General features: G+C 39.9%; 1 protein-coding gene across 6 annotated transcripts in view; it reads left to right on the plus strand.

The window, feature by feature from the left end:
• Positions 1–1,137: 1,137 nt before the first annotated feature.
• Positions 1,138–13,384, plus strand: part of DLGAP1 (DLG associated protein 1) — a 1,198,325-nt gene continuing 1,186,078 nt past the window's right edge. For 4 of the 6 annotated variants that reach the window (XM_043967191.1, XM_043967184.1, XM_043967176.1 and 1 more), the window contains exon 1: positions 1,141–1,448. The gene's annotated coding sequence lies outside the window, so the exon portion shown is untranslated. Of the gene's footprint in view, positions 1,449–13,384 lie in introns of all 6 variants that reach the window. The other 2 variants (XM_043967216.1, XM_043967207.1) reach the window with 2 other exon arrangements.

A 13,384-nucleotide genomic window follows, 5' to 3' on the forward strand; every position in this document is an offset into this window, starting at 1 on the left:
ACATCCCATTTCTTCCCCCCTCCTCTATAAATCTCAATTCCCTCTTTCCAAACATTTCAGGGTCTCTTGCAATATTTATTTATTTCTCTGATTCTCTCTTGCTGTTTTCTCCTATCTTCAGAGGGTGACTACAAGGGGGTGGACCTATGCCATAGAGTCTGGAATCATCTTCAGTTTGAGAGGGTTACCTTTTTATATATGCAATGGAAAGAAATACTCCTATCTGGGAAAAGATAAAAAGAAAAAGATATATTCAGTGTGCTTACTGCTCTGGGTCAGTACATTTCCCTTTACAAGAGTGTGTCTTGGGAAATTGCAATTACCTGCTCTCTAAAATTTCTACTGGGAAGGAGAGAATGGGAAAGCAAATCCATGCTGGTCGAATTGATCTCCAAAGATCAAATGCTTGGAAGAAAACAAATTTGATTTACCCTCTTCCTAGCCTCCCCCCTCCCCCCCCCCCCAAATTTGAGTACATGAAGTTAAGAAGAAAAGCAAGTAGGCTCTAGAGCCAAAAGTATCTTAGTAGTCCACTCCTCTCATTTTACAAATGAACAAATTGACCCCCAAGAAAATAAAGTGACTTGCCCAAGGTCATACAGGTAGTATGTAACATACTGGTTATCCAAACCTAGATCCTCTCCACAACAGGACACTTCCTCTATGACAGAAGAGTACTGGGGCAGAGGGAGATGTCCTAATAAACAGCAGCCACACACTGCCTCTTGGAGAGGCTTTGCATCCTCTAACAGGTTCCAGGGACAGGTGGCAAATCCCAGCTGCTTCTGGCAGACCTAATCCATTTGGACTGGTGTGGATTCAATCGCACTTGAAGGCAGGGGACTAGACGAAATGACCTCTCAAGGTCCTGCCCAGCTCTAAGGATTCCCTGACTACACAGCGATAGAGGAAAGCTCTCGGGGAGACACGGGGTTTCTCCTCCCACCCCACCCCCCTCCATCCTCGGCGCGCGTGTCTGGGCTAGGGCCAGGTACTAGTGGTCACAGCCATAGTAGCGCAGGGTGGGGGCTGCTTGGCTGACTGCCGCCGCCCGCTCCGGTGGTTGGGCGGAGGAAGCGCGGGACTCCTCCTCCCCACCGTAATAACATGCACCCAGGGGCGGGTGACCAGCTCTCAGCCTCTCTGCCTCAGCTCTCCTCTTCCCGGCGCTCAGCCTCGGAGCCAGAGGCGAGCGCAACGTTGTACCCGGCATAGCGCGCCTCACCCGGCCAGACTTCGCTTCTGGGAGACCTTCCGCCCCGAGAGCATTAGAAGCAGCGGCAGCAGCTGCAGCCGCCGTCTCCGGCACCTCGTACTCCGCTCTTCTGGGTCTCTCTAGCCCTCTCTCTCTCCGTACCTGTCCCGGCTTCGCAGGCACCTTCTTCTCGTCCTCTCTGAAGGGCTCGACAGGAGGACGCACGGACGCGCGGACTGCGGGCAGCTGAAAGGTAACGGCGGGGCTGAGCCGCTGAGCTGCTTGCGCCGGGAAGCCTGGGCGGGCTCCGGCAGCCGCGGAGCAGGAGCCGCTGCTGCGGCCACGGCCGCTGCTGCTGCCCCCGCCACGCGCTGAGGCTTCTTTCCCTCCACTCCACCAGGCAGGCTCCCCTTCCTCCGCTTTCGGAGTGGCTGCGGGAAGGGAGTCCCCTTGCCTCAGCCACCAGCGCCCGCTCCCTCGCTTCCCTTCACCTTTCCTCGCCCTCAGTGCGTCCCCCTGCCCCTCCAAGGAACTGCGGGAGCAGAGACTCCAGGTCCCTTTCTCCGGGAATGTGGTGCTAACCCACTTCCCCTAGACCACCCTCAACACTGGGCAGATTGCTACTTGACTTGACCGTGTCAGGGATGTGGTAATCTTGGAGGAGGGGGAGGGGAAAACAGCATCGACCCTCTTTCATACCTCCAAACCAAATTCTCACACCCACCCATCTACCCACGCACCCACTCGACAATGCACCTTGCAAGGGAAGGAGCGAGAAAGAGCTAAACTGATGAGATGCCCTGGCATCTTCCTGAGTCCATTAAACAAGAAGTTGTTTCACATGCTTTTTCGGGTGGCATTTTGGCTATTCTAGTAGAGAAAGAAGTACCTGGTGTGTGTGTGTGTGTGTGTGTGTGTGTGTGTGTGTGTGTGTGTGTGTGTGTGTGTGTGTGTGTTTGTGTTTGGGGGTGGGGGGAAGAGGGCTATAGAGTCATCCCCCGTTAAAGCCCTGATTTGGCTGAATCGTGTGGACCCAAGATCAGACCCTGTATTCAGGAAGTCAGCCGAGCAAATTGAATAAGCGGGGTTGGAACTGGAATCAAACAGTGACCTCTCGTCAGGGCTCTGGGATGTAACAAATTGCACTTTCATTGAGTGGCGGTTGCAGCTGCTGGAGAGACCTTTTTTCAGGGGAAATGGGGACGAGATGAAGACCCTGTATTCAGCACCCTGCGCTGCTACATTTATATTCTTCCTGGAAGTAGAAATCTCTGTGCTTCATTAAGAAAGGGTAATGGAAAGAAAGCCCTGGGAATGATGAGCAGACTCCAGTACCTGCTATTGCATTTGTTTAGATGCTGAACAGATTCTGTTCCAGAGGAGCTCTGCTCAATCTATTTCCTGGCTAGTCCTAGAGCAGAACGTAGAGCACAAACCCGCCTCCATAGTCCTCCTGGCGCTTGTATTGTAGGTTAGTGGGATTTCGCTATTGGGGGCGGGGGCCTCAATCTTGGGAATGGGAAGCTGGCTAGTGTTGCCTTATTGGGGGAAGAGGGGCGGGAGGATGAAACTAAGGGAGATTCCCTCACCACTTTTTTTCTAAGTGAGTAAGGATGTCTGGATGCTGTGGAGAGATGTGCATCCTCTTCCTCCCCCCCCCCCTTAATCTTACTCCCACACACAACTAAAATGGGCAACAAAGGTTAAGTTCTGCCAGGAAGAACAGTGAAAGATATAAGATAAAAAGGAACCAATTGAAATGCAGATCTTTAGATCTTTTGTTCTTATTGGATTTTTCTCAGTTGTTATAGAACTGCCCACCCAGAGGGCAATCTTAAGTTGCAATCTTCGAAAAATTGGAAAGGGGGTAGAAGTGCTCAACAAATATTTGTTGAATTGGAATGATTATGGCATCTTGCAAGGTCATTTTACTGTGAGTTAGCCTACTTGGTTTATTCATTGGGGGTATAATGTATAGCAGCACTTCCATTTTAGGAAGGAACTTTCAATTCTCATGTGTTATAATCAATACTTTAATGCAGCTTTAGCAAAAATTTGCTGCCAAACTTAATTGGTGTTATTAAATAGGAATGGTATGAAAGTAAAGAACTGGTTACATGCATAGTATTTCCAATATTTATACCTAAAACAGTAAATATTTTCTTATTCATTTGCCTCAGAGTTTATTTTTTTTACAAAATTTCTAATTAATCGTGGAAAATGTTTAATACAGAACTAAATGCAATTTAAAAATATTACTTAGATTAGAAAAGCTAAGTTAGGATGCAGCTGTCCCAGGACAAGACAGATTACAGAAATCTGTTGTCACTTTTTCTTTCAGAAATAAGTTTTGGTAATGTAGCTAAAAGTACATTCAGTGAAACTATTTACATTGAATCATATTTAGTGTTTAAAAAAAAGACTGATGGAGTCATTTGCTTAGAGGAAAGAGAGAACAACTTCCTTTTTTACTGAAAGTATTTGAATGCACGCTTGATTCAAGGGTAGTTATGACATTGCTGTTTTAATCCTAAAGTTTAAAATTACTGGCTAATCCAAGAATGTAGTTTTTAAAGTATGAAACTGATAGAGAAGATATACATGGGCTGATAAATTATGAACAAAGTAATATGTTCAAAGTCAGTATTTTGACAAAGCTCTCCAGATTTCTTACTGTGAAGATGCATATTTTAGGGATCAAACATCAATTGTTCCATGTGAGGAATTTTCTTTTTGTCTTCTTTTTTCACCTTCAAAACAAATAATTTACACTCATTACCAAAAATTGAGGGGGAAAGTATGATCAATAACCACTGAAAACAAATATCCTCACCCAAAAAAATGTTTCAGAAAACATTACTAAAATTATGAACAACTTGCATTACTCTACTTTATATCTTATTCAGAGGAGAAGAATAGTCTTGAATAAGACTTAAATGGAAAGCTGTATAGATTTTGCTCTAGGTATTAGCTATTCTGGTATATCAGAAATGATTTGTTATGCTATTCAGACTTTTCCATTTTTTTCTGGATTGGATATAACAGAAAACACAAGTGACTAAAAGTCTAAAGATGTTTAGTGTATCCAGTGCTTCATTCAAAGTATAATCCAGCACCATATTCTCTGGATAGCCACTCCACTGGAAAACTCATACTCATTGTTTTTCTCTTACTTTTGATTGATAGGCATAATTCCATTCAAATTATGATGCCATTTAAAAAAACAAGATTATAGCTTCTATGATTTTAATAACATTTGAAATTGTGATAGGTTCTTATCAAAGTAAGAACATTAATGATAATAACAGCAATAATAATAAGCTAAAATTTATACAGAACCTATAATACACCAGGTATTATACTAAGCACTTTATAAATACTATATTATTTGATCCTCACATAACCCTGGAAGGTAGATGCTATTATCATCCTCATTTTACAGTTGAGGAAACCAAGGTTATGACTTTCCAGGTCACACATCTAATTAAGTGTCTGAGGCCAAATTTGAATTCAGATCTTCCTCACTCAAACCCAGTGCTCTTTCCACTGCACCACCTACCTCCACAAATTTTTCACACATTGTCAGAAGATCATGTTTCTTCAGTAAGAAAGGAAAAATCACTTCTGAGGCAGGCATCCAGTTGGAAGAAGTGTAAAGATTCCATCTCTATAGAAACCACACTTGCCTTACTCCTCTCACTTTAAGTAGAAAGCAGAGCATTGCTCCAAATTCCTTCCTTTCCTTTTTCCTACCCTTCTTTCTTTCTTATACTGAAGAACATCATTAATGAACTCTCATTCTCTGCCATGATAGCATGGTTATTATAGAAGGACTCTTAAAGTATTCAAAAGTTTGTGGCCAATTGTGTTCTATCCTTTTTGTTCATTTTGTTTTTGTTTGTTTTAATGATTCTTGTAACAAGAATTTTCCTTTCAAGAAATTCTAGGGAAACTTTATGATCTGAAACCCTAACTTGGTAGGGTATGATTGCCCTGTGTAATCACTGTGTCCTTGAATGCTTTTCTAAGTGTTCTTTGCCTTGTCCCTAAGTGGCCATGGCCAGTTCCATATTGGCAGGCAGAGGAAAACTAGCAAGATTTTCTCTCTTTTATCACCTGGTGGATTTTTAGGCAGCCTGCCACCTAATCCCTGAGGCTGCTCACTGAAGATTACTTTTTTTTTGAGATTGGATATCTAATCTGAAGATGCCAAAGATCATGGCTGTTTCTGGGAAGTTCCAATATTACAAAGAAGCTGTTAATTACATCAGGGAGAATGCAAATTACTAATCTGATGCAGTGCATCTCTTCCTTAACCTGTATTTAATCATGTACCCATAGAGGACATATCATTCATTTTACTAGGTCTTTTTTTTCTCGTTAGAATTATAGACTATATAGCTTCAAGGGACCTTAGAGATCTAGTCTTTACCCCTTGTTTTATTTCTTAGGTATATAAGGTCCAAACAGATTGTTACTTCAGAAATACACTTCTGAGAGCCTGCTTCCCATCTTTAATACCTATTTAATTAATTTCTATAATACATCCAAATAGTATATAAAACATTTAAAATAACACACACATACACACCATACCACACACCATTCACATACTTACACACACTCTCTTCTCTCAATCTAGTACTTAGCAAAGGGCCTGGAACATAATAGATACGTAATAAATGCCTCTTGAGTTGACTTGTTTACTTTTAATATTTTGCTAGTAATTCTGTCTTCTAGCTGGGTTAAAAACAATCACAATAACAAATAAGTCACTGGCTATTGCATGAAGGGGATTAGACCGCTGCCAATCTTTGCCAAGTTCTCATAATACTGAAGTGAGTAGAGGTCTTGTTGAAGTTTTGGATAAGAAACTGGAAAAGGAGAAGCTTTGCTATGAGTTGTTTATCTCTCTGGCCTATGAAGCCAAGTCACCACACAAGGAAGTTTAAGAGAATATTTAAATGGTTCCCTTAGGCTTCTTGTGGGAAGGTCTCTCTGGGCATTTTTCCAACTCTACTGCCTTACTCTGTGACATGGTTTTGGCTAATTTGAAAACATCTGCTGGAGTAACTTCCTTTTTAATACAACAACCAGACATCATTTATAGGTACAAAATAGAAGAATAGCTATTAATGCTGGGTATAAACTCAACAGAATATCCTATGCTCATAGAGAAGTTTTCCATTTCAACTTCAATGAAAATTCTTTCTTTTGTGAAATGTCTTTCTGATCTAAATATTTCCTTTGAATTATCTTTAAGATTTTTTTTAAAGCACATGGTGTTACTCTCAGGCAAAGGGGGATTTCCGACCCTTCTTAGATTTTGCAAACAGTTCTTCCCTATGATTCATCATACTATGCTGGCACACAAAATAAAACCAACTTCACCTATTTCTCAGTCCTTTTACTTTACAAATCAACCCAGTAGGCAAAAGTAACAGTTGTCTTGTATATAAAGCCTGGAGAAAATTATAATGACTGTTTATGTGTACATAATGACACCCTAGATTTTATCAAAAGTGCTCAGAAGGTCACTTGAGATCACTGGTTGCTCTTTAGGATGCCTAGTTGTATGGATTGTTCTAGAATAATTCCTTTTACTCATATAAAGACAAGAACTACTAGAGTACCCATACGAAGCTTTGGAATCGGATATTAATTGTAACCCCAAACATGTAGAGTTTTTCACCTTAGCCTTGGCCTGTAGTATTTGTAATCCTTTGTGGTTGCTCTATGGAGATCCAGAAGAAGAGAAATCTGGAGCACAAGGTGGCTACTTTGAACCTAATTTGACTTTAGGGATCTCAAGACCCTCAAAATAGGTAGGTCATTTCTGGGCAACTGATCTCAATTAGTAAATTTCAATCCATTATGTGTTAAACTTTTTGTGGCCATGAACTTTTTTTCATATGATAAAACGTGTACATGGATTAGAGCTCTGAAAGAAAAGGGAGTAGGAAAACAGGGAATTATGAATTTTGGATATTTTGAGCTTGAGATGCCTACAGGACAGAGTTGGAAATGTGTAATAGACAGTGTCGAAGTGGGACTACAGATGAGGAGGGACTAGAGCTGGATAGGTAGATATGAGAATCATCTCCACAGATATGACAATTAATATGTTGAGAACTGAGGAAGATAAAAAGAGAGAGTTTAGAGATGAAAGCCTTGGGATATTCTCAAGTTAAGGGACATAATATGGATCATGAACCAGCAAAGGAAACTGGAAAGGAATGGTCAGAGAGATAGAAGGAGAGTCAAGAAATTACTGAAGTCCTATTGGTGTATCCCTTATGGCAGCTTAGCTTCTAGTTCATTTGGGAGTTCACCAACACTCTCTGACAACTTACAATGTGCCCCCAGGAAGCTGACTTCCTCTATTCCAAAGTAGCACTTCTCAAGTTTGGCAAAGAGTTGATATTGGTGCAAGTCCTTGAGAATTTTTCAAAACTAGATTTGTTTTTAAGGTTCCTGGCATAGATTAACATTTTGTCTATATTAAGCTATTAGTGACATTGGGTGGGAGGCAACAAATAAGATTAAAGAAATATGCAGTGTAGCAGTCATATAAAACTAGTCATTTAAACTGTAATATGACCGGACATAGGAAAGACTAGATAATAAATGTCAGGAGCTTACTATGAATGCTCACTGGGAATTTTCTCCAACATTGTCAATGACTGGGATATCAGTGGAACTCACTGCTGATCCAGGGCCATGTTTATGAAACTTCCAAGGGCCCTTGAGTGCTCTGGACCTAGATAAAAACTAATTACTGATTAGTACATTTACTTAAAGTCTAAGGACAAATGGACCATTAGAGGGACTTTGGGACATGGGTGACATGGAACTATCAATTGACATGCTCTTTACAAATATGCCGTGATGAAACCACAATACAGTAAATGAGTGATTCTTTTAGATGTCAAGTCAGACTCATCCTCTCTCTCTCAAGTAGCATGGATTCTTCTCAGTTGATGGGCATGATGGATAACAGAAAGGGAAATTCTAGCCACTATTATTATTTTTATTGGTCGAGATAATGAACATAAACAAGGTCGTTTAATGCAGACTAAGTGCTGGAAGGGTCTCCATTATATCTGCCTGGACTAATTTGTTGTGAATAGGACTTGGTAGGTCATTCAGAAACTTACCCATTGGGGGTTGGCTTATTTTATGTTAGATCCTGGCAAAGGACTCAGAAAGACCTGAGATATCAGACCTTGGACTCTTGCCTCTGACAGAACTAGCATTGGCTAAGTGCCAGAATAGAATTGCCTGAAGATATTTTAGGAATTTCTCAAAGATAGGGCTAATTCCAATCCTGCCTATGACACATACTAGCTGTGTGACCATGTGCTAGTCCCTTAAACTCTCTGAGTCTTATTCAACTATCTAAGATTGTAAGTTATTGATTCCTGGCAGTCCATTGTGGTGGAGGTTGTGCCCATACTAGAAAAATATATATCAGAGGTACTTGTTTTATTTGCATATCACCTGTGGGGACCAATTTTTAATTGGGGAGTGTTAGCTAAGTGGCTTGCCACAATATTGGGGCAAGGAAGGAGACTGGCAGCCTCCCTCAAAACAGAATAGGATTTATTTTAACAAGAACGAACTTAAAAAAAAAACACAAACATGATCAGTACGACCAAGGGAAAGGAAATAAAATGGGGAAAGGGAAGTTATACAACCTGAAGAAATACCACCAGCCAGGAATCAGCTGAGAATACACAGCAGAGCTCCTGTTGCCTTCCAGCATCCACCTAGAGTAGCCAATTCTCCTCTCCCAATCCCAGGAACTCCTCAGCCCCCAGCCAATGGGATGGCTGCTCTGACAGTCACATGACTGCCCTCACTGGGCTTCTAATCGTTATAATTTTGCCAGGCCCAGCAGGCGTCGGAGAGTGGTGATGAGGTGAGGTGCTAGTGCCATGGCAACGGCTACAATCAGTGGGTGGAGCACTGTGCGGTTTGCGGAGCCCCAGGCCAGTGTGCACTGAGGCATAAAAACCTCAAATAACAATTAATTCTTTACAGACCCTATTTATTTTCATCATGTTTGAAATCTATACATTGCCTGAGACCAATATCAGAAATCCAGGGGAAAAAAAGGATGTCTAAGAATTCTTCACAGGTGAAAATCCCAACTACTGGATGAGTAGAAAGAGAACTCAAATAATGAATAACCAATAAAGTAAATAGCATCTTAGTACCTGAGTTGTACGAAGGACTAGGGAAGCTTCCCATGATGTCATTTTTAGGTTCAAAAAAAAGTTCTGGCCACACCTTTCAGCTCAAATATTCCCAGCTTTTCCCACATATACTCTCTGAAGGCCCTAAACTATGTGTCACCAGGGGAAAAGAACATTAGTTTTTTATTCCCTAACATCTGACCTATTTTAGATGTACTTACTTTTTTTTACATACTATGGTTTTATAAGCTCATAGCTTTTATGACTGTAGGATAGAACCATTCATTTTACTGAAATGCTATCTCTTTTTTTCCATAATTTTACAAATTACACAGTAGGATTGAAGCAACTAATTCAGATATTCAAAAATCTAAAGTAAATAGTAGAATTCAATTGGTAAACATTTAATGTGTGAGTACATTCCTCATTCAGAAAACAGTGAATAAGAAAGAATTGGAAAACATGGATCTCTCCTTTCCAGGAGCTTATAATCTAATTGGGAAATGACACAAATATGAAATAATTTACACATATTAGAAATGTGAAATTGAATTTCATGAAGCTTGAATGGTATGCAGAGAATAGAAATAATGTTAAAAGAAGAAGAGAAAGAATTGTTAACATTTATTCCTTTCATGCTGATTCATTATTACTTATAGATTCCCATATGGTCCAGTTATGCAAAATAAGTTACATATGTCTAGGCACAAAGAACAACATTAATGTTTGCCTGGAAGCTTTCTATTCACTTAATGTCCACTTTTTGCATTTGTGTTTCCAACAGTTCAAGAATTAGTCATTCTGCATCAAATGTTCATTCCTCCTTCTCTGCTTTTCAGATTTCTTTTATATATGGTATACCCTCATTAGAATGCAAAGGTTCTTGAGGGCAAAGACTGTCTTTTATTTTTTTCCATATATATATATATATATATATATATATTCCCAGCATTAAGTACTGTGTCAGGTATATTATAGAGCATTTTCTTTATTGATTATGGTTTTGTAGAGGTTAAATGAAAGAAAAAGAGTTTGTTTTTCTTAATCTTTGTGTACCAAGTACAATACTAAGTGTTGGGGATTAAAAAAAGTCAAGATAGTCCCTGGCCCAAAAAACTTTGCATGCTAAGAAAGAAGACAACACACATGGAGTAGTAGCAGCCAGGAAGGTGTATCTTGGCTTGAAAAGTCACTGGGATGGTAAATGGAATTTGAGGATATTTGGGTTGATGGATTTTTTTTGTTGAAATGATAGTGCTGATTTGACTATGGACCAAGAACTGGAAAGTGGAGGGAGGAGGATCAAAAAGTACAATTATCAACATGGCAAATGATGAGAAGACAGCCAGAGTTAAGTGAGACATGGCTGAAGCTATCTAGATATAGTGATCCACAGGAGATACTTTCCAATCTTGACAATTGGATCCAAGGGTCAGCATTCTGGAGCTTAAGGGGTTATATTTTCCAAGGAATGGGCATCATCTCTGGTCAGAGGAAGCAGTAGTAGCTAGCTCCTGAGAATATCAGAAAGTAAAGGCAATGACTATACATATTTTTCTTTGCCTTTTCTTCCAGGAATCTTTTAAGTGAAAATTGCGTGGCATATGGGAAGTGATTTGAGTCACTCCAAAGAGAGGTACTGTATAAGTACATTTATAAACAATCAGAATAAAAGCACTATAAATTTACAAACAGGCTGTGTTCTCAGAGTTTGTACAATTTTTTGGGAAGAGGATTTAGAACTCATTTTTCCATAGAAATAAGCAATAGTACAGATGGTGGGAAAGTTCCCATGTCCAAACCTTTTAAATTTCATAATGGACCTAAGTTAAATATTGTACGAATAGTATTAATTTAGCTCCATCTAATCATTTATAACATTATTTCTATCAGAAAATCTATTAGAATTTCCAATTTTAGGAAAGAAGTGTAAAAAATTAATTGTTATTTGAGGTTTTTATGCCTCCACGTGCACTGGATTGAGGTTCCACAAACCGCACGGTATTCCACCCACTGGTTGTAGCCGTTGCCATGGCGCTGGCACCTCACGTTATCACCACTCGATGTTCCTACATGGGTCTGGCAAAATTATAATGATTGGAAGCCTAGTGAGGGCAGTCATGTGACTGTCAGAGCAGCCATCCCATTGGCTGGTGCTGTGTGGGATTTTTTTCTGGGATTGGGGGAGGAGAATTGGGCATTCTAGCTGGACACTGGAAGGTGACAGGAGTTCTGCTGCATATTCTCAGCTGATTCCTGGGTGGTGGTATCTTTTCAGGTTGTATAATTTCACTTTTCCCATTTTATTTCCTTTCCCTTGATCCTACTGATTCTGTTTGTGTTGTTTTTTTTTTTTAAGGTTGTTCTTGTTAAAATAAATCCTGTTCTGTTTTGAGGGAGGCTGCCGGTCTCCTTCCTTGCTCCAATATTGTGGCGAGCTGCTTAGCTAACACTCCCCAATTAAAAATTGGTCCCCACAGAAGAAATACTGAAAACACTAAATAAGGGATTTTTCTCACTCTTTTGGAATCATTTTTTGGATATAAAAAGATGGGATAGGGTTCAGATATAACTTCCTTCATTTTCTAAAAGCAGCTAAGTGGCACAATGAATAAAGTATTGGGCTTGGAGTCAGGAAGACTTGAATTCAAATTTGGCTTTAGATACTTATGAGCTGAGTGACCCTGGATGAGTCACTTAATCTTTGCTTGCCTGAGTTTGATAAAGTGTAAAATTGAGATAATAACAGTACCTATCTTGCAGAACTGTGAAGATTAAGTTAAATAATATTTGTAAAGTGGTTATCATGATGCTTGGCACATCATAGGAATCTGTATAAATTCCTCCCCCCCTTCCCTCTTTCCTTTCTTCAGGGATAGGAACTGGGTAGGGTGGAGGTAGAGAATACAGAAAAGAAGGGAGATGCTTCTAGATAATCATAGTATGTAAATGTTATTTTCTTTTTTTCGTGCAAAATATCAGAATGAAAACAAAAAAAACCAAACACATGCACAAATTTAAACAAAACAAAACAAAAACAAATACCAGGCACACAGAGATTTTTAGGACAGTCACTCCCTGGGTATTTTGAAGTGGGGAACAAAGTCACCTTGAGGAAGAAACAGATTGCCCTGATATTTGTTCCTTATATGTGCTTCAGGTGAATATCAGCATATAGTGTCATTCAGGCCAAGCACTCTATCCACTGAGCATCCTAGCTGCCCCAACAACAACAACAACAGCAACAACAACAACAACAACAGCATATAGGATCATTCGACCTAGAAGGGACCCTAGGAAATTCTTGGAAGTGAGGCATTATCCATTTGCACGTACTTCTTTATACTTAATATATTTTCACAAAATCTCAAAGCATTATTTGATTGGCAGTTAGGAGATTTTAAGAACTCATTGTTGGAAAATTTTGACTATCTGGTTAAAGGTAGGATTTTTTCTTTGTCAGATCCTTAGTCTTAAGTGAACCAGAGTTAACCAAGTTCATTTTGCTGCCAAAAGTGATCATGTTTTGTACTGGCCTTTACCTTAATGGTCCTGTGGACTGGGGTTTGAAATGGCTCTGTGATAGGTGTGGGGCTATTGGTTCACCCAGGTCACTCTCAGAATAATGTCTTAAAACTAGAGATTGACAGTGAGTAGTACTTTGTTTTATTTTCTGAGTTTCTAGTATTCAATTCCAGATCATTACACAGAGCTGCCTCTGAATTATGACACACCAAGCTGACTTGAATGACTTCATAATCAAGCTGAAGCTCTATGTAATATACAGAACCTTAATTTCCTCTTTGCTTTCAGTTATTTTAGTGCATCCCACATGTGAGAACCCATAGTGGAAATTAAATTGTCTCCGCAAAAATAAAAGCTCTGTGATTTTGCCATACAACTTTGGTTGATAACATTAGAATCCTTAAACTAAGTTGTTCAAGAATTTGTTCTCTAAATTCCCATGTTTCACTCCTTGGTGTTTTTCCCA

This window comes from Dromiciops gliroides, chromosome 1, assembly GCF_019393635.1.
Source record: "Dromiciops gliroides isolate mDroGli1 chromosome 1, mDroGli1.pri, whole genome shotgun sequence".
Classification (NCBI taxonomy): domain Eukaryota; kingdom Metazoa; phylum Chordata; class Mammalia; order Microbiotheria; family Microbiotheriidae; genus Dromiciops; species Dromiciops gliroides.